We start from the raw sequence: 20,865 nt of genomic DNA, 5'->3' as shown, positions 1-20,865 counted from the left end.
TATTTTTTCCTCACAATGTACGTTCTGAAAGTGGTGAAACAAACACTGCCTTCCTTTCAGTGCCGTAGAAAACTGGCACAGAGAATTTGACTGACTAGCTGAAGATAGCACAAGTTAGTCAGAAACATGTTTACAATGAGGGGCAGGGGTCTTAATCTCCAGTTCTTGCATGCTGGGGCCTCTTCTACATTCTCAGTCAGGCTCTCTTTCACTTCTCAGTACCCAGAATGCCTCAGAGAGTTCCATTACCATACACTTTATGGAAAGGGTAAGAAACAAATGGGGAAGAAAGAAACAGGGAAGATTACTGATTGGGAGTCGTAAATGTTTGGCTTCAGATGTCTGTGGTTAGCCTCAAGTAATACAATCCAATTCTTCCTACTCCCTTTGCTCTCAGTAATGAATAACTAAGGCTATTAAGATTGAACAGAAATTTCTTTGCATTTATTTTTCTTTTGACCATGAAAAGTCTCATCGGGATGTTGCCATGGAGACCATGATGTCATAAGCAACACAATGTACTGCACTGAAACCCCAGAGAATCAAAGACAGGGCTTGATGGAAGAATTTTCTGGGCTGGTTTATTGCACTTAACAAGAAAATGGAAACTTGACTTGAGAGAGAAAAAACATTTCTAAATGCTGCACACTGCTGGGGGTCAGTTGATGTGGTCAGTGAAAACGCCACAGAAGAAAGTGCCTCTTCAGACACACAAAGAGGTCAGAGTGAGGGGGTAAACAGAGTGTGTGACCAAACTGGCTGCACTTTGGACAGACTGTTCCCAAGCTGAGATGGTCCAATTTTGGATAACATAGCAAGACCTTTCTACTGAATTTTTAAGTCATGTTGAAAATTCACTGTCATATTTAATAAAAATAGGGAACTCATAGATGAAGTAAATCAGAATAGATGGGGCTTAGCAGAGTTTTGTGTGCACAGGATCACATGAGTTATGGTCTTATTCAGTGTCAAGTGTTGGGCACTATTCCCTTCCTTTACACTCAGTCCTCACCACCCGAGGTATTTCCTAGCTCACCATCAGAGGTGGGTTTTTTGTTTTGTTTTGTTTTGTTGTTGTTTCTGCTCCGGTCATTGCGCAAAACACAACTTTGCACAGAAGGAAAAAACGAACAAAATGAAACAAAAAATGCAATCCTAAAGGAAAAAGCTTGAAGAAACAAAAAAGACCTGAGGACAGATCACTGGGAGTGATAGATTTGAAAAGCTGCAGGCTTGTTTACTAAAATAGGTGTTGAAAATGACAGAGGTGTATGATGAGCAGGTATGTACCTGTCAGAGAATCAGCATGTTCCTGATCTATTCTGAGATTATCTCAGATATATGGAGTGGTGCTAAGTTCAATTTAAGAGTTTCAACTTCGTTTGAGTTCCTGAAATTTTTCGTGGAAAGGATTTTAAAGCATATGGGATTATATCAGGGTAGATTTTCTATAATAAAGAACTTTCTTTGTGAAGACATGTTCATTTCTTACCTTTTTGAGGGGGAGAGTGAAATTCATATAACATAAAATTCATCATCTTTAGGTGAACAATTCAGCAGCATTTAGTACATTCGGCAGTGTTGTACATACACCACATCTACTTAGTTTCAAAACATTTTAACTACTCCCAAAATAAAGCCTTGTATCCATTAAGCTGTTACTCTCAGATCCTCCCTCCCTCCAGTCCTTGGCAGCTACCAATCCACTTTCTGTGTTAATGTAGTTACCTTTTCTGAATATTTCACACAAATGGAAACATAAAATTTGTAATCTTTTCTGTCTGGGATCTTACACTTAGCATGTTTTCCAGGTTCACCTTCATTGTAGCATGGATCAACTCTTCATTCCCTTTGTGGCTAAGTAATGTTTCATTATATGCATGAACCATAATTTGTTCATCCACCCATTCATTGCTGAACATGTAGATTATTTCTACTTTTTAGCTATTACGAGTAGTGCTGCAGTGAACATTTATGTACATGTACTTGTTTGAGTCTCTGTTTTCTGTTCTATGGGTCTATACCTAGCAGTGGAATTTCTGGATCTTATGACAACTCTATATTTAACTTCTTGAGAAATTGCCAAACTAATTTTCACAGTGATTGAGCCATTTCTGCATTTCCATCAGCAATTTATGAAGATTCCAATTCCTCCACATCTTCACCAACATTGGCTCTTTTCCACTTTTTATAGCCATCCAAGTGAGTGTGGAGTGATGTCATTGTAGTTTCAATTTGCGTATGAATGAGGACTATTTTTTCATGTTTGTTAGCCATTTGTATATCTTCTTTTGAGAAATGTCTGTTCATATTCTCCTATTTTATTGAAGTTCTACATTATCTGCTTGTTTTTTTTAACTTCTATAAAATGTCCAGAATAAAAGAATTTCTTGCCGTCTCCTCGAAGTGCTTGCCTTCCTCTTCCTAACATCCTTTCAGCTTTATTCCTTAATAACGAGGTAACTGGTGTCAAATCATGCAAAGAATAGGGAACAATCAGCAAAATAATTACTGGGTGTGCCCTGAAGAAGGAAAGAAATGACTCTACCACTCTCTTCTGCTTTTGGCACTTCTGTGTAAGCCATTCAGCCATGTTCCAATCACTGTTATCTGGGCATCTTTCCTATTGCACGAGGTCACCTAAACTCAATTTCAATTTCTATTCTGTTAGATATTGATGCTGGTTCTCATACAAAAATTTTCTCATTGGACAGTGAGTTAATGGAGGTCAGAGAATCAATAGTTGCCGAAACTGTACAACTATTACCAGCAAGCAAGGACTAGAATCCAGGCCTCCTGATTCCTTTATCTGTGTTTATTTTACTGCACATCTCTGCCTCCACCCTGCATCAGGAAGAAGTGGAAGGTCAGGAAAAGCTTTCACTGGGGAGTGTTAGTAAAAAGTGAGAAAAACAAGAAATATCTTTCATGTCATTATTCTTCAAGAGTTACTGGCAGGGAGCAAGAGGTGACAGTGAAGATTAAATAGAATTTTTGCAGTTTCGTGGGGTTTCCACTGGAATGCCTTGAGGAACTCCAGCTGTTTCATCATCTGGGCATGTTGAGGTTTTTTTCCCAGCTCGCTGTTTACTGCGTGCATATAGCATAGAAGGGGATGTGATATTCTGCTGCCTCACTGCCTTCCCTGCAGGTGACCTAATAACTTCTCCTTGCAGATCTAGTCCATGTGGGTGATACTCTCTGCCAGTGGAAACCTGTAGCTAAATAACAGAGGGTAGGCCAGAGAGAAGCAACCAAAGATATGGTTAACCTCCTTTACTTTTCTGCACTGAGGAAGGCTAGACCGCTCCCCTGCTGAGGGGACATCGCCTATGTAGTTGCTGCCTGAGAGGCCTTTATACCTTCGGCATCCACCCTGAGTGAAGACTAGAAGAGCGCAGGCCTTGGAGTCAGAAAGTGAGGTCAGTGTTTGGCTCTCAGCTGCTAGTAACTAGGCATAGGACTGTGGACAAGTCGCTCAAACTCCATGAGCTTTACTCCCCCCTCCCCATAAAAGGGAAATGGCAATATGTATCATCTCTTATAAAAATAAGATGAGATATTGTAAGTAAAACACTAGTACATGTGTACGTACATATACATATACTGTCTAGAACTTAGTTTGTGGAAATAAGTGGTGATTCCACCTTTACTTCCTTTTGCTTCAGCCCTTGCTCTCCTGACCAACCTGAGTGGACAGCCCACCTGAGCTCTAAGTACGTGATGGGAAGGACTCACCTGGATGGCCTGCATTATCTGGACCACAGGACAGCAGCGCCTCCCCAGCCTGGCCTGAATACTGAGACAGCTACTTTCAAGTCCTCAGCTGCCATGACCCATCAGCAATAATCACTAAACCAACCCTTCCTCCCTTGCCCAGACTCACTTTATTCAGAGTCTCATTGGACTTGTGAACTGTCTTTCACTCCACTGGTGATGGAAAACATTTGCTTTTTTCAGGTAAGAGAAAACCTACCTATCAATAACAAGGTTGGAAGAGTTTCCTTAATTGCATTCCAAAGCTTAGTATTTAACTCTAGATTTTCTATTATTCTATATCTTGGCTTTAGGATTCCTATCTCAACACCTTAAGTCAGACTGTAAACTCTCCAGAAGGAAGAGATGCCTTATATTACAATATTCTCACGTTGTGCCTAGCACAGTATATTCAAGAACTGCCTCTTTACTTCACTGAGAGACAGTTTGGGTAGAGATCAAAGGTACCTCAAGCTAAAAGAATTCATTGAATAGTGGCAAAAAGTTTAAGGTGAAGCTGTAAGCCTGGGTCTGGTCCAAATCTGTAAGACTGGATAGATTTTTAACTTGTAGGAGAAAGAAAGAACATTAAGGAGTTAAATGAAAAGAACCAGGAGCATATCTTTGCTGAAATCCTGGAGACTACAGGTCTCCTCCACAGAATTCTTTAGTGCTTCCTGTCTATGCCCCGATTTGGCATATAAGCTCATTAGAATGGTTATCATTTTATGCATACATACCTTAGCCTTGAACTGTTGGAGACCAAGAACCATATCCTTTTGATCTTTGTACCCTGCCTGTCTAACATAGTGCTGGCCACATTCTGAAGGCTCAATAAATGGGGTAGTTGATGGTGATTGGCATATTCTGTCCTTGAAGTTGAGGTGACATTGAGATGTCCACCAGAGCTTAGAAATAAGGCTTCTCTCTGAAGGTTACGCCAATAAATCAGTTCTTGATCTGTTATCTCTAGAAAACACTTTGTAAAACATTATGTTCTGCAAGCAAAAGATCAGGGACAGGAAAATGAATAACTGCATTCATGGGTGAAAAAAAAAAGAAAAAAGAAAAAACCTGAAGCCTAATCAACGCTATTATTTTTATTTGTTTTTAAAGAGAGAATGTGCGGGCACCAAGAAAATGGTGCCCATGGAGCCTAGAAAGTGAGACCTGGTCAATGATAGTCCCACGTTGTTCTGAGCAGAGAATATGACAGAGCCACCAGAATGTTCTCTGACTTGGTGGTGTCACTGTTCTTTGAGCTGCCCGAGGGTCTGGACCAGAGTATCTCAGTTTTTATTACTAAGCTGTCAGTTCCATCCAAGAAGAAGCTATATAGTTTGTCATCGTGTCCTTGGCATCTATCATGGTGCCTGACATGTGACAGGTACTCAAATATTTATTGAATTAATGAATATTTCTTTTTTTAAAATATTAAAACTTCCCTTTCCTTTAGGGTAACTTGAAATTAAAACTAAATTATATATATATATATATATATATATATATATATATATATATATAATCAAATTTAAATAATTACAAGTTGAATATGTTGTTGTTATTGCTGTTTTCAGTATTATGCATCCCACTTCCTCCTGGAAAGCCTTACTTGCTATTCAAGGACAGCAGGCCTCTCACTCCCCTTTTCAAATGCCACCAGAGGTCCTTTGGTTTAGGAACCCCCAGTCTGCATGTCTATGGTCTATCCTCTGAATCTGTGCTCATCAAGGAACCTCTGGATCATTATAGTATTTTGTCATTTCTAAGAAGTGATGCATATATTTTTATACTTCTTTGTTTATAACATTCAGAAGTATCTTGTAAAGAGCATATTTAATACAGTACTGGTCTTTTTTTAAAAAATGGTTCTCTAAAAAAAGTGGTAATTAATCCATGATGTAATCTAATTATCAGTAATATTTAAAAATTACAGAAATATAGTAACTCAACTTCTTTTGTACTTTAATACCAGGAATAGGGAGCATAGATGATAGTTTTATAAAATCCAGAAACTGGAAAGAAATAACTACTTTATAAATGAATAATTCAAATTCCGATTTACATATCCACCTCCGAGAGCTCTTTATCTTGATTAGGACCCGAGAGCTGATCCAATCTGAGACACTGAGCAAACGGAGTTCCTAGTGACACAGTCTGTTTTCCCCAGTGACTGATGAGGCCTCTCTGGGCACTAGGGCTTCTTCTTTCCTCCCTTGTATCAACTTTGTCATACCAAAACATGGCAATTTGATTTGGACCTAAATCTCTTCTATCATAACTAGGCAAAGTAATAGATATTCTCAGGACCATCACTCTTAAGTAGTCAATAAGATCAGTAATATAGTATTTTTTTTTCTCAAAATCTATTCAGTGAACATCCAAACGACACCCTCCTACTCAAAATAAACCATCTCCAAATATCCCACCATCTGCCACCTGTTTCTTCTACATTTCCACCTGGTTCCTGATGCTGGGTCACCAAGGTTACACCCCAACTGTTCCGATGATAGCTGGGTGCCAGTGCTGTCCCGTGGAGAATGCACAAGCCACCTTCACTAGGAACTGCTTCCTCCAGATCCAGAGACCCCAGAACAATAAATGTTAATTTACATCTTTGTAGTTTCATACTGTGACTCTCAGTGACACCACTTTTATTGCACTTTGAATCCCTCTTCCAAAGACTGTCAAACTCTGAAAGTACAGTACTGGGATTCTGATGGTCTCCTCAACACTTGAAGCTCTTCCCCTTAGTTAGCACCCAGGCTGTACTGCTGTTACAAAGAAACAAATGGTGGCTTAAATTAGAGAAGAGTGTATTTCTATCATTGCATAATCCAGAGGTAAGCAGTTCTGCCATCTTGAACATCCTGATTCATACCAGAGTCCCAGGCACATGCTCCAGTTGTCACCGTGGACTCACGGCTGGTGGGGAGGTGTGAGTAGAGTGATAGGGGTCAGTCCTTTTCCTCCTTCTCAGCACAAAGCTTGTACATCCTGACTTTGTATCCAAGCAGGCAGTTCACTCCACATACTAGAAGAGTTAAATGCCAGCTACTGTTTTATAAAGAGGAGAGATTTTTTTCTATTTTTTTTTTCCGTGATGTATTGTCACTGCCCATCCAGTTCTTGCCCCCCAAGCAGAGGGATGCCTGGAAGGCCCATACACATAAAGGTACTCAGACTAATCTGAATTAGGCAGATCTCCATAGCACCCACTTAAAAGTAATGAGAATCAAAGAAGGAAAGTGAATAAAACACATACTAGGAAACAAATTCATTTTATTTATTATTCATTATTTTGTAAAACATAGGTTCTGCACTTGGCACTGGGCATACAGGTGAATTAGGCAGGCACAGTTTCTGTGCTGGACATCTATACCCAGTCTCCAATTTTCTCCACCCTCCCCTCTGTTAGATAATGTCAGTGGGCTCCCTTGTCCTTGGGTCCCTAGCAGAAACTGGAGTGAGAGAAGAGAGAGTAAGGTAGAGGGTATCTGTGACCCTGGCTCTCTTCCTGTGAAGTCAGCTTGAGTTGGCATGTCCTTCAGTCAAAGCACCTGTTCCACTCAGAAGGTTCCTCTGCATTTGATTGTTTTACTCCAGCTTCAGGGACTACTCCCTTCTCTCAAGAGGTGAGAGAAGGGAGCCCCAAGTTCTGATATATAACTAAGGTGATTGCGTCATCCTAGATATCTAAGATTTCTTTCAGCTCAAACACTTTCCAGCTCCAATGTTCTATGGTTCTATGCAAGAAAGTAAACAGGAATATATGGTATTTCCTGAGAAGTTGCAGAGCACATTTTGGTAAAACAAAATAGTCATGATTTTTACAGCCCTGTCTTTGAAAACATTTCTTCCAGTTATTACTCAGATAGTACAACCCTGAAACGCAGCAATATTTACTGTGTTCCTTTTATGGGTGAGGAAAGCTGCTAACAGGCTTCCTTAAGATGGTGCTCCTTTCAGTGTTTTCTCCAAGTCGTTAGAGTGACATTTCTAAAAATAAAGTCTGCCCTGTCTGTCTCTTGCTCAAAACCTTCAGTGGCTCCCCATTGCTTACATGATAAGGTACAAGCACCTTGTCAAGTCGCGCAAGGCCCTACTGCTTCCCCAGCCTCACCCACTGCTGCCTCCCTGTTCTCTATGGTTCAGCAGCCCCGACCCATTTGTAATTCCCCTCCCCCCCAACACATTTTCTTGTAGGAGGAGAGAGAAGAAAGAGAAGTGTTACCGGAAACAAAAGTAAAGGGCATTTGAGATTGAGGAAGTACTCAGCAGGGTCAAGAAAGATCTGGACTGGAATGCTTTGATAGTTAGCAGGCACCAATGGCTCTGGAGAGAGGAACCCTGGGAGGAATGAAACAGAAGCGGGGAGTGGGGACAGCTCTAAAGAGAACTCTGTCAGGGAACTTGATCTGTACAGGAAAAGAAGCACTACAGACATAAAGAAAAAGCCAAGGTAGACAACAAAAATTCTAAAGTTATGGATTCAGGATTATAACGATAGTTTGACAGGGAAAAACAACAGAGAGGTGTACATTGACAGTAGTAAGAGAAAGGCCACCTTTATGAGCAAGTTTGTTGCCATCATCAAGTCTTCTTTGATGATGGCAATAAGCCCTGCCACATTGCCCCAAACCAGGCGAGGGGCACTGCTTCTTCCACAAGATCCTGTGCCTTCCCTGCCGTAGCATCCGTCACCCCAAACTAAACTTCTCTCTGTGGATTTCCTCATCTCATACGCTGTAAGCCACCTGAATGAGCTTACTGTTTCTGTCACAATTCCTCTTAAAGCAACCAGAATGTATCATCTCACAGTACCAGATGTCAGAAGTCCAATATGGGTCTTGTGGGTCTAAAATCAAGGGGATGGTAAAATTGTGCTCCTTCTGGAGACTCTCAGGGCGAGTCCATCTCCTTACCATTTCCAGCTTCTAGAGGCTGCCCATATTTCTTGAGTTATGGCCCCTTCCTCAAATCACTCAGGCCTCTGCTTCTATTACCACATCCCCTTCTCTCTGACTCTGATTTTACTGAAGGACCCTCGTAATTACAGTAGACCCACCAGATGATCCAGAATAATTCCCATTTTAAGGTCCTTAACTTAAGCACATCTACAAAATCTCTTTACTGTGCAAGGTGACATAGTCACAGATCGGGAGGATTAGGATGCAGAATATTGGGTGGCCCCCACTCTGTCTACCACACCCTTCAGGGCAGGTCCTACATTAGCCATCACTGTATCCCAAATGCTTGGACAATAGAATATGCTCAATGCCCATTCTCTTTCCCATCTAGTCTTTATATACTGCTCTCACGTATTCTTTTATTCAGTTTGAAGAGCTACCCTACTGAGGGGAAAATCATGTGATTTTAGGGGGAAATATGCTAGATTAGAAATAAGAGATCTAGGTTATTAATCTCGGGCTCAGAGGGAGAACTGAGGCTCAGACCATCAAACTACTACATCATACCCAAGTGATAAGTCTAGGATTGGAAGCCCACTCTTCTTGTCATCTTAGCACACAATTCTATCAGCCCAGATGCAGGTTGTTTGACTCGACTGTGAAGGCAGGTCAGGGTTTTGATCAGCATCTTCAAACAGTTAAAGGGGGTTAGATGGAGTGGTGTTTGTAACAGTCTTGACTTCTCCAGGGGTTATGTATGTGGATTTACTGAATCAGTAAACCTAAAGAAGCTATGCTTTGTTCTTACCGAGTAATTTTCCTTTTACCTCATTTGATTTCCAACTGTTTATTTTCCTAAGGAAAGAATAATCCATGAACTTTTGGACCTTCTGGTGCCAAACATAGGCCACACTTCCCTGTATTGTACTGTTTGTGTAATTCCTGACATTGGCACAAGCTTCCATCCAGATGAAACTTTTTTATGTCCTCTCTGGAAATTTCCTCTGGTGCTCAGGCTGTCTGTGGTTGGCTGTGCTGGTTCACAGGAAGGAATTCTGGCTGAGTTCACCATTGCACTTTCCAGCTCTTTAAAGCTTTGAAGGCATGTCTGCATATCGTCCCAGACAAAACTCCCACCTTTGTTTCTTCTTTCTTTTCACTGCAAATCCAATTTGAAGTTTGAGTCTTTCAGGAAATCCATTCAATACCATTCTATACCAACAAGTAGGGGAAATTTAAACCAGGCACCTAACAACACCTATTTTTCTAACCGTAAACTTTAGCCTTCAAATCGCTTCCAAACTTTGGTTTATCCTACTTTTAATAGCATATTCTATTAACTCTTCTCCAATGCCTAAAAACTTCAAATGATTAGAATGATCTTCAAATATTTTTGATGTTTTTAATTTCATATCCTCTCTACAAATTTGTCTTTTTTTCTTCCTGCATTTCAGGTATTATTTTTTTAAAGTTTTTACTTAAGTATTTGACAGAGAGATCACAAGTAGGTAGAAAGGCAGGCTTAACCCACTAAGCCACCCAGGCGCACCCATTTCATGTATTATTATTATACTACTTTGCATCCACCTTGTTCCCAAAGTTGAAAGATTTATTTTTTTTCACGTCTACAGTGAATGTCAGTTGTTTTGCTGGCTACATATCTCTTTTTCTCTTTACAGGTAACTCTTGTGGGGGCGGGAGGGGCAGGGGATGTAACTGCTTTTACCTACCTCAAAAAAAAAAAATGTGTTTCTGGGGAGCTGCCCCCGCCATGCACACACACATACATATACACACCACTTGCCACAGGAATAGGCAAGTGACAGGGTCAGGCTAGTTATAGTAATGCCATAGGCTCATAACCTTAGTAGAACAAATCTGATTCTTTCACTGTGATTTATATGTACTGAAGCAGACAGGGAAAAGTCCATCTGTTCTTCTGTGGTCACTGAGCTGGGAAGATTTCCTTAAACCAAGGGCCTGGAACAACGAATAAATCATGTGAGCTACCTTGGCCATTTGCATGGAGAAAACCTTTCTACCGTAGAAGAGAAGAACACTACCAGGCAAAGGGGAGCAGAGAGAAAAGAGAGAATCCTGGTATCCAGCTCACCTGAAAGTCAGTTGTACCTCGTTCTTCCTAGCTGCATGAACCAATGAATTCCTCTTTCTTTAAGTTAATTTTAGTTAGGATTTCATTACTTATAATCAAAAAGTTCCCAAAGAATACAATCCCTTTTCCCACTCTTTTTTCTTGTTTTGTCTTTTTCAGCTTGTTTCATGCAAACGTATTTCTTCTTTACAACTAATTTTATTTTTTTTAAAGATTGTATTTATTTCTTTCAGAGAGATAGAGAGAGTGGGAGTTGGGGGGAAGAGGCAGAGAGAGAGAGAGAAGCAGACTCCCCACTAAACAGTGAGCCCAAAGCAGGACTCCATTCCAGGACCCCAGGATCATGACTCAAGCCAAAGACAGTCACTTAACCGACTGAGCCACCCAGGTGCCCCTTCAGCTAACTTTATAACCTAGATCATTGTTAACCAAATCACAATCCCCCCCAAACCAATAATGGATAGAATAAAACGGCATCTTTCTAGAGCATCAATAACCCAAAGATATACCCTTTCCTAAGACTGAGATGTGCTTTCCTGGAAAACACAGTCTCTGATTCAATTCTCTATATTATAGTATGCAGCACATGTAGAATACTAAGGAACATTACAATAATTTACGTACAGAAAAACCTTGGCTGTCTTAACTGGAGTCCTCTGAAGCCATTAGACTTTTGGAATAGCTTCAAGTGCAAAAATGCCTGAGAAACTCGAATAAAGCAAAGTAAAAAGTTCTCAGCGATAGAGAAACAATTAATTTCCAACACCCAACATCAAATGAAGGAACCACAAAATTCTGAGGAGTTACATTCCTCCCGTGCTATGAAATGGAGGAAAAGAATCTGATTCAATGGCAATACCTAGATATTTCATTATCCAAGAAACATGAATAAAAAGAGAGAAAGTATAAGAGGCTAGAAAAAAGGAAAGTCAAGAAAAGGAAAGAGAGTGAGAAATGTGAATCCACAAGGAGGCAGTGGAAGACGGACTGTAGGAGCAGTGCTGGCACATGGGAGGGCCTTCTGCAGGAGGACAGGAAAGAACCTGAGCAAGGGGAATGGGGTCAAAGAAGAGTGTCAGCAGAACACTAGAGATCATAAGAGATGGGGTTGGAAAAGATGAGAAGCCACAGCCACCTGCCCTGTATCCCATACTTACTGAAACATCCAGGGGCCTCATCAAAGGCATGACACCTGGTTCATGGCTCAGTAGTCAGTGGAGGTGTTTTCTGTTCACTGCATCAAGGAGGAACTAAGACTTAATGGCACCAGAAGTTTAGCATCTCAGTGAAGCCAATCCTTGATTTAAATTCTATCACGTTTTAATGAAAGACAAAGTGCAAAATTCTACAATGTATTTGGTGATCTTAAAAGAGAAAATAGACTACGTTCCCAATTGCTCTAACTCATATTGGACCATAGTGTTTGCTTGTTTGGTTGTCTGCACAGCTGTTTGGGGTGGGAGAGGATAGGGGCAGGGATCAGGGGCATGGGCAAAGACACTATCATGAGAAAGAGGTAACTCCTGAAGGCCTGACGAGAAAGTTACTCAAAACAGGATTTTCCCTATCATGGGCAATGAGCAGGGGGTAGTCCAGGAATAGCAATATCTGGTGAAAAACCTTTATCTTGCCCTTTCTCTTTTCTCTTTGTATTTCCCAAGCCATCAATCACTTTTGTTAAGCCCATCAGTGCTTTGGGAAATTAAGGACAGAACCTGTGTCCATACAGGGACAAACCAGTACACAGAAAGGAGCAGTTACCCTGAGACTTTGGTTGCAAGGCAGCAAGAGGTGGTCAAAGAACAGAGAAGTCGTCTGGAACAGAATGGCACACTGAAGGCGAAAGCCACAAGGACAGATTTGTTGGGCATATAGGTATTCTTTGAAGATTTTCCAGAATATGTGGGGAGGAGTGATGATAAAATCCTGCATTTTCTGTGCCTATGGAAAGGAAGCTTGCATCATCATCATCATCATCATCACCATCATTAATTTTTCAGAGTAAGAGACTCTTAAAGGCTGGAAAACTTGAGGACCTAAAGTTCACAATTAAAAGCAAGAAGAACATTATAAAACACACAAGTTAATCAAGACAAAACTGTTTACCTGCTGTGATGTTGATGCTCAGAAGAAGAAGAAACTACAGTTACTCATCAAAGACTGCAGAATATGGCAAAGATGCACCTTACATAAAGCAAGGAATTTACACTACTTTCTCTGATTTCTAGCCATATAGCGTCCTAATTATTTCTGGTTCAGTGCTCAATAAAAAATTGTAATGTTTTATGAATAAAGCTGATATGATCATATACATTTATTTATTTATTTATTTATTTATCGATTTAAGAGAGCAAAAGTGAGCGGGAAAGGGGGAGTTGTGATGAGGGGCAGAAGGAGAAGGAGCAAGAGAGAGAGAGAAAATTTCAAGCAGATGCCCTCTGAGCATGGAGCATATGAGACTCGATCTCATAACTCTGAGATCATGACCTGAGCCAAAATCAAGTCAGATGCTTAACCAACTGAGTCACCTAGATGCCCCTCATGTACATTTATATAAGGACTAACTTTGATGTCTCAAACCAAGTTATGGCATCAGAAGACTAAATATAAGTTGGAGAAAAAGATTCTTTAAATAACATCACATCTGAAAAATGGCAAGTGGAAAAAAATGTATTTTGAAGATGTTTTCACTATGGTGATACAGAAACCAGAGAAAAAAATTAATTGCACTCACATGAGAAAATATTTCCTCATACCCCGATAAAGTATTTGATGATTTTCTACCATATGAATGTTACTATGTTAAAATAAGGTATTACATGACTAATTAGACTTGTAAGAGTAGCTGGTCACACCTGAGTGTATGATGTCATTCCTAAAGTCAGTCATATAGGGAAGAAGCAAGTCTGGAAATGTAGATTCCAGAACAAATCTGGAGACTCTTCTAGAACAAGATGGCAGAGATTTTGCTTTCAAAACAAAACAAAACAAAACTATGAAAGAACCCATTGATTTTTAGCAGAGCTGTGGGTTCCTGGAATGGAGGCTACATTTTCCACTCACCTGTGCAGCTAAGTGTAAACAACTATATGATCAAATTTTGGCCAGTGAGTTGCAAACTAATCCGGACAGTATCTTCCAAGGGAGAAAGCATGATTTTCTCTTTTCTCCTTTCTGTCAGCTGCTTTGTTCTGTTTCTGTTAACAACTGATGCTTCAGCAGACCTCTTAGAATATACACAATGCCCCAAAGGGATAGCAGAGAAGCAAATCAGAAGAAGCCAGAGGGTCTTAAATTTTTTTTTAAGTTTTATTTATTTATTTGACCCACAGAGAAAGAGAGAGAGAGCACAAGCAGGGGGAGCTGTAGACAAAAGGAGAGAGAGAGAAGCAATCTCCCTGCCAAGCAGGGAGCCCAATGTGGGGCTTGATCCCAGGACCCTGGAATCATGACCTGAGCTGAAGGCGGAAACTTAACCGACTGAGCCACCAGGTGCCCCGGGTCTTACAAATTTAAGCCAAATCCAGATACTGACCTCCAGGATTTTTATATGAAATAATAAAAATGTTCTAAATTAAGCCACCATATTTGCATTTTCTGCCCCCAAACCCTGAATCCACTTCTAACAAATATGAGGGGGAAAGAACAACCATTGTGTCTCTTTCCTGGCCTGGGTTTTAGAGGATGTAGACTTCTAAGACAGCATTATTGGGTGACACATTTAAAAACTAATAATCAACTCGTGGAGTTGAGCCACATCCTAGGAAGTTACAGAGTGGGGTCAGTCATTTCTGTGTCTCTGGGGCATACATGAGATGGGCTACATCATGCAAGACATTGTAGCAATCATACCTTGTAGGCCAGATTGTTTAGATTCTTCCTCCTCAGGATCCTCCCAACTCTCCATAATTATTTCCCTGCTTTTCTATGTTTTTTTCTATGTAAATGTGCACATATGATCACAGTAGGAAAAAAAAAAAAGTCCCCCACATTTCTGAATGTTCCCAAAGGTGATGAAATTTTGGAGTCAGAATGATGTCTCTTTCATCCCCATAGGAGCTTTTCCTTCCAGGGACAACCCTAAAGGTGTTGATGGTTTTATTGTATTAAGTTTATCTGTTTTATTATTTCGTTAAGAAACGTAGCATTTTCTTATAGCAGTATTACTTCAAATATGTTCTGTAGCAAGCAAATTTCTTAATAGGTGTTTATGTTTAAAAACATAGAGTCTAATAATTTAACAAACACTAGTTTAAGTAAATCGGGGTGTTTTTTTTTTCCCAGCTCTAAGACATTTCTAGTGACATTTCCTGAAGATGTCACTGTGCCCTGTGAATTTGACTCCCAAACATATTTCATCATAATATCCTTTTTTTTTTTGCCGAAACAGTTCTTAAGTCCACTTTTTCATGGAAGAAACTTAGAAACTGCCTTACAGCCTGTCAAAAGAGCACATCGCCAGAGAGAAAGGAGGCCCTTCTGGAGGAACCAAAATCCATGAGTGGAAAAACAGCCCTTACTGAACTCATTTAATTTGCAGGGAGGTGGCCAAAGCAGGCTTCCCTGGAAGTCACAAATTTGACACATTAACTTGAATTTTATGAGGGGGGAAACAAAGGAGTAAAACTAGTCTGACATCAGAGTCATTTTTAGGGAAGCACCATGTGAATGCTGCCTGTGGTACCGACATTATTTCAGCCCACATTTCACATGTGTGCACTTACACCTATTTGAACAAAACATCGCAGAAATTATCTATTCATGATGTTGACAATGAGGCCTGTATGGTTTGATATCTTCAAAGAGTATGTTTCACAACATATTCATAAGCTTTATCATTTCTAAAATTCTTACTTTGTATGAGGACGTTTTTATGATCGTTGCTTCATTTCATCCACAGAATGTGTCATGAGCTACCACTGGTCCTATCTTCCACCTAAAGAGCCTGCAGCCTAGGCTTGTGATATGCCAAACATCACAGAATTTTTTAGTTGCAAAACTTGGACTCAGCCAGGCTATCCTGCTCTAAAGTCCATGTTTTCCCGTCACCTCCCTTAATTAAGGGAAAATTTTAGAACGCTCTCCATTTTTAAAACAATCAGTCACAGCAATTACAAGTCAGCCATTAGCTATCAGGAAAACAGCCGTCATGACTACCCAGGATCACTGACTCCTCGAGGAAGCCATAGCCCTTGTTTCAGTACACATATTTCAATCGATGAACCTACACAGAACTCAAAATTTACAAGGGCTAAAAGACTGTCATGTTTTTCTTCCCTCCTCAGTGTCACCTGGTTTAACTTCAAGGTATGTTCTTTGAAACCCACTTGTTTCCAGTGACTCATTTTGAAATCACTGATTTCATCTTCCTGGTTCTTTGCAGAGCCAGGAAGAGAGATCAACATCACATTGTTTTCACCTTCAAACACATTTACCCAGTAACCGGAAGGATCCAGAGCTGTTATTGTTAATTTGTTAAATAATATGTTCTTCTTTCATCTTCTCACAAGAGCAGAAATCCATTCTGAAAACAGGGTACCCTGCTTGCCATCTGTGTCATCCACCAGCAACATAAAGGATTCACCTACTCAGTTAACACCTGTTTACTGAACACCTACTTTGTACCAGACATTGTTCTGCACTATGGGAACACAGTAGCAAGACAGATGACATCTTTTCTCTTTGGGGTTTATCCTCTAATGAGAAGCATGCAGAGAAAAATGACCCTTCCGGATAGTGAAAGGGTGACGAAAAAAATGAAAGAGGGTGGTATACCACAGTGGGCTTGAGGTGAAAGCTTCCATCAGATAGAGGCAGCCTTTCCCAGGGAGTAACAGTTGAGCTGAGATCAGAATAACAATGAAACAGAGATGCTGTGATTTTGAGGAAGAGAGCTGCAGGTGGGAAGAAGAGCCTTAAGAAGGAAACTTGGGATTGGGAGGGAGACAAACCATAAGTGACTCTTAATCTCACAAAACAAACTGAGGGTTGCTGGGGGGAGGGGGGTTGGGAAAAGGGGGTGGGGTATGGACATTGGGGAGGGTATGTGCTTTGGTGAGTGCTGTGAAGTGTGTAAACCTGGTGATTCACAAGCCTGTACCCCTGGGGATAAAAATATATGTTTATAAAAAATAAAAAATTAAAAAAAAAAAAAAAGAAACTTGGGACTTAGAGAAATACAAAGGAGTCAGGTGCACCAGGAAATTGGTGAGAGTAGAGAAAAATAGTAGGGGAGATCAGAAAGGTGAACAAGGTCCAGAGCTCAAGGCAGAGAGAACTTGGATTTCATCCCAAGAGCAGTGAGAAGACATTAAAGGATATAAGGCTGAATTATTGATTCTAACACTGCGAATATGAAGCAGTAAGGTCAGTCAGGCCACAGACACATGAGAAGATGCTCAACATCACTCATCAGCAGGGAAATTCATATCAAAACCACAATGAAATGTCACCTCACACCTGTCAGAATGGCTAAAATCAACAATACAAGAAACAACAGGTGTTGGCAAGAATGCTGAGAAAGAGGAACCCTCTTACACTGTTGGTAGGAATGCAAGCTGGTGCAGCCACACTAGAAAACAGTTTGGAAGTTCCTCAAAAAGTTAAAAATAGAACTACCCTACAACCCAGCAGGTGCATTACTGGGTATTTACCCAAAGGATATAAAAATACTGATTCAAAGGTTGCATACACTCTGATGTTTATTGCAGCATTATCTACAATAGCCAAATTATGGAGCCAGCCCAAGTGTCCATTGAGAAGATGTGGTTTATATACAATGGGCTATCACTCAGCCATAAAAAAGAATGAAATCTTGCCGTTTGAAACGATGTGAATAGAGATAGTGTGTTATGCTAAGCAAAATAAGTCAGTCAGAGAAAGACAAATACCATGTGATTCTACTCATATGTGGAGTTTAAGAAACAAAATAAACAAGCAAAGAGGAAAAGAGGATTGAGAGAGAGAGAGAGAGGCAAACCAAGAAATAGACTTTATTTTTTTAAGATTTTATTTATTTATTCGACAGACAGAGATCACAAGTAGGCAGAGAGGCAGGCAGAGAGAGAGAGAAGGGGAAATAGGCTCTCTGCCCAGCAGGGAGCCTGATTCAGGGCTTGATCCCAGAACCCTGGGATCATGACCTGAGCTGGAGGCAGAGGCTTTAACCCACTGAGCCACGCAGGCACCCCAAGAAACAGACTCTTAACTCCTTCCTAGAGAACAAACTGATGGTTACCAGAAGGGAGGTGGTGGGGGGATGGGTGAAGTAGGGGATAGGATTAAAGAGTCCATTTGCCATGATGAACACCAGGTGATGTACAGAATTGTTGAATCACTGTGTTGTATGCCAGAAACTAATATTATACTTTATGTTAACTGACTGGAATTTAAATAAAAACTTGAAAAACAAAAAGACCGGTTAGAGCAATTGTGGAGTTCAAGTGAGAAATAATAATGCTTAGACTGGGTAGTCCAGTGAAGATGGGCTGAAGGAAATGGCTCTCAGAGTAGAACTGCCAGAGTTGCATGAGGGAAGTGACAAGGATTTCTAGAACCTTGCCTCAACAGCTGGTTAATGCTGGTGACACTTTTTGAACTGCAAAAGAGTTGAAAAGGCATGGATTTGCGGAAGGGATAGAAAATGCCAAGCTCACAAAAACAGACACATAGATCAATGGAACAGAATAGAGAACCCAGAAATAGACCCTCAACTCTATGGTCAACTAATCTTCGACAAAGCAGGAAAGAATGTCCAATGGAAAAAAGACAGCCTCTTCAATAAATGGTGCTGGGAAAATTGGACAGCCACATGCAGAAAAATGAAATTGGACCATTTCCTTACACCACACACAAAAATACTCAAAATGGATGAAGGACCTCAATGTGCGAAAGGAATCCATCAAAATCCTTGAGGAGAACACAGGCAACAACCTCTTCGACCTCTGCCGCAGCAACATCTTCCTAGGAACAACGCAAAAGGCAATCAAGATCAAAGCTTTTGCACAGCAAAGGAAACAGTTAACAAAATCAAAAGACAACTGACAGAATGGAAGAAGATATTTGCAAACGACATATCAGATAAAGGACTAGTGTCCAGAATCTATAAAGAACATAGCAAACTCAACACCCAAAGAACAAATAATCCAATCAAGAAATGGGCAGAGGACATGAACAGACATTTCTGCAAAGAAGACATCCAGATGGCCAACAGACACATGAAAAAGTTCTCCATATTACTCGGCATCAGGGAAATACAAATCAAAACCACAATGAGATATCACCTCACACCAGTCAGAATGGCTAAAATCAACAAGTCAGGAAATGACAGATGCTGGCGAGGATGCGGAGAAAGGGGAACCCTCCTACATTGTTGGTGGGAATGCAAGCTGGTGCAACCACTCTGGAAAACAGCATGGAGGTTCCTCAAAATGTTGAAAATAGAGCTGCCCTATGACCCAGCAATTGCACTACTGGGTATTTACCCTAAAGATACAAACGTAGTGATCCAAAGGGGCACCTGCACCCGAATGTTTATAGCAGCAATGTCCACAATAGCCAAACTATGGAAAGAACCTAGATGTCCATCAACAGATGAATGGATCAAGAAGATGTGGTATATATACACAATGGAATACTATGCAGCCATCAAAAGAAATGAAATCTTGCCATTTGCGACAACATGGATGGAACTAGAGCGAATCATGCTTAGCGAAATAAGTCAAGCAGAGAAAGACAACTATCATATGATCTCCCTGATATGAGGAAGTGGTGATGCAACATGGAGGCTTAAGTGGGTAGGAGAAGAATAAATGAAACAAGATGGGATTGGGAGGGAGACAAACCATAAGTGACTCTTAATCTCACAAAACAAACTGAGGGTTGCTGGGGGGAGGGGGTTTGGGAGAAGGGGGTGGGATTATGGACATTGGGGAGGGTATGTGCTTTGGTGAGTGCTGTGAAGTGTGTAAACCTGGTGATTCACAGACCTGTACCCCTGGGGATAAAAATATATGTTTATAAAAAAAATTAAAAATTAAAAAAAAAAATCTAAAAAAAAAAATTCAACCCCTAAAACTTTGTGTCATGTGGCTTGCCAGATCCCACTCCTGAAAGATTCCTCTTATGTTCTCAGGGAGGACAGGTTGGGACTGCTTTGAGGACCAAAACCGACAGAAAAGCCTAACGATGATCACCTCGTTTTCGTGGTAGGTGTTTGATTCGTGATCAGACGAGCCACTGATCCGCTGGCTGCCCTTTCGGTCTGTAGCCATTTCTTATGGGGGTTTTGGTCTAAACAGCAGTCTTAAACTTTCAACACTAAGGGTTTCAAAGATTTGGGGAATGCTGAGAGACTCAGGGGGAGCAGGTGAAGCAGTGTGAGTGAGAAGGGTTTTGCCAGCTCAGATTGCTCGGGGACAAAAGTTCCTATTTCAACAAATAAATCTTACCTGTTGTGAAAAAAAAAAAAAGAAAGAAAGAAAGAAAATGCCAAGCACATTTGCACATGTTAACTTAGAGATCCCTTTTAGTCTTCTAATAGAGATGTCAAGGAGGCAACTTCATAGCTGGAGATATGGAGTCTCACGAGGCCCTGAGGAGCCCTTTGCAAAGTGCTACCCCAGCTTTCCAACACAGTCATTCCCTGGTCTCCCTGTGTCACTGACCCGCCCTGAGGAAAAACTTCTCCACTGATTTCCCACTTACCAGAGCTCTTTCTGGGTTCTCTCTTTTTATCATCAGTGTCTTCTTGAAATGCAAGCAGTTACTGACACCTATCTAAACTAAATTAAATGAAACTGACAATCTTCTTCAGTAAGGTTGTAACTTGCATTCTAAGACAATCTATATGACTTTTGCAGGGTTATTAAGAAGGATGACTTCCAACCACCAATCTGAACTTTGTCTCTTTCACCAGCCTTCACCTCTTCTTCATCATCCTCTGAAACTCTTCATTCCCCTTTCCAGATTCCCACCTGCATCTCATACCTTGGAGGGCCTAGATTTTGACCAATTGCAACGAATCAATCCTTGGATGTTTATTTATTCTTTTAAAGATTTTTTTTATTTTTTATTTTTTTGACAGAG

At 40.6% G+C, this 20,865-nt stretch overlaps 1 long non-coding RNA gene across 1 annotated transcript; it reads left to right on the top strand.

Annotated features, from left to right (window-relative positions):
• The first annotated feature begins 555 nt into the window (after window positions 1–555).
• Window positions 556–6,341, top strand: LOC309840483. The gene is made up of 3 exons (XR_014298623.1): window positions 556–719; window positions 3,669–3,960; window positions 6,131–6,341. It is a non-coding gene; the product is annotated as an uncharacterized lncRNA (long non-coding RNA).
• The last annotated feature ends 14,524 nt before the right edge of the window (window positions 6,342–20,865 follow it).

Source organism: Mustela nivalis (assembly GCF_964662115.1).
Source record: "Mustela nivalis genome assembly, chromosome: 9".
NCBI lineage: Eukaryota > Metazoa > Chordata > Mammalia > Carnivora > Mustelidae > Mustela > Mustela nivalis.
This window is presented reverse-complemented; position numbering and strand designations above follow the sequence as displayed.